This window comes from Nannospalax galili, unplaced genomic scaffold (assembly GCF_000622305.1).
Source record: "Nannospalax galili isolate Female #2095 unplaced genomic scaffold, S.galili_v1.0 scaffold4918, whole genome shotgun sequence".
In the NCBI taxonomy this organism is placed as follows: domain Eukaryota; kingdom Metazoa; phylum Chordata; class Mammalia; order Rodentia; family Spalacidae; genus Nannospalax; species Nannospalax galili.
The window spans coordinates 18,240-19,363 of NW_008341214.1; the positions used below are offsets into that span (position 1 = coordinate 18,240).

The 1,124-nt window shown below is 42.3% G+C and overlaps 1 protein-coding gene across 1 annotated transcript in view; it reads left to right on the forward strand.

Moving 5' to 3' along the window:
• The window catches only part of LOC103737034 (ATP-binding cassette sub-family G member 3-like), a gene marked incomplete at both ends in the record, with an annotated part of 15,881 nt that overhangs the window by 12,619 nt on the left and 2,138 nt on the right, over positions 1–1,124 (forward strand). The gene's annotated exons all lie outside the window — the stretch shown is intronic.

Below are 1,124 nucleotides of genomic sequence, written 5' to 3' on the forward strand. Positions count from 1 at the left end.
TAAAGAGAATTTCAAACAGACTGAAAAACTCCAAGAACAACACAAGGAGTATCCCACTCCCCTGGCGTAGGTTCCCACTTTTAAATTTTACCGCACTTGTTCTCCTATCTACTGTCCCTTCCATAGTTGTTTCTTTCTGACATCACAACCCATCATGCTGACCACCCCTGCATGGAACTTCAGGGAGCGAGGGCGCTCCACCCCTGCATGCTCCCAGTGAGGAAGCCAACCACTACAGTGTTGCCACTACCTGGTCCGCAGTCGCCTCACACGTCTCACTTTCTTGCACTGCTTCCTCTCCAGAAATGCTTAGTTGCTCCTTCTTTCTTTTTCTAGTACGGACCACTTCCCCTATCTGTCTCTTTTCCCTTGTCATTGCTAGTACATTTCTTGAAGTAACCTTTAGCTTGGTTTAAACCAGGGCTCTGGGAACAGACTCAGGCCATGAGACGCTCCTGTGTTCATCCCAGTGCAGCAGCCCTGGAGCAGCTCACCTCTGGTGAATCTTGATCCTCTAATTGTGCTGGCCTCTTGTGGATTCTCTGATGTAAAATAGCATTTTTCATTTTTATGGCTTACTATATTCTGTTATGGAGAATATTTAGTTATCAATACCGATAATCTGTTCTTCAAGTAATTTAACTGTTTACTGTAAACATGTTTCCAATCACTCTGGCTATTTCCTTTTTCTGCTATACCTGGAAACTCCTCTTCCTTTTTAAGTTGCCAAACACCCCATGTTCATGGATTCCCCTCTCTATTAGTACCTTCCTTTCTTTAATGTTCATACCACTAGAGGCAAGTATCTACGCTAGGATAGAAAATTAGAGAAGATGGAAAGATGTCTAAGGTTTAAGCATATTAAATTTGAGATGTCCATTGCACGCGTTCATTCAGAAGGTACGGTATGAGCCTGAGTTCAGGTCCTCTTTCAGATCATAACCATGCTATATATATTATCTTAACTGTTAGCTGTGCTCACTAGAGAATGCAGGATACTATGATGCAGTTTTCCTGTTTTACACTGTAGCTTACAGATATCCTTGCAGAGACCTCTGTTCATTCCTTTCTTGCACCATTGTTCATACACATCACTGTTTTAAAATCTAGATTCTAGGAATTGC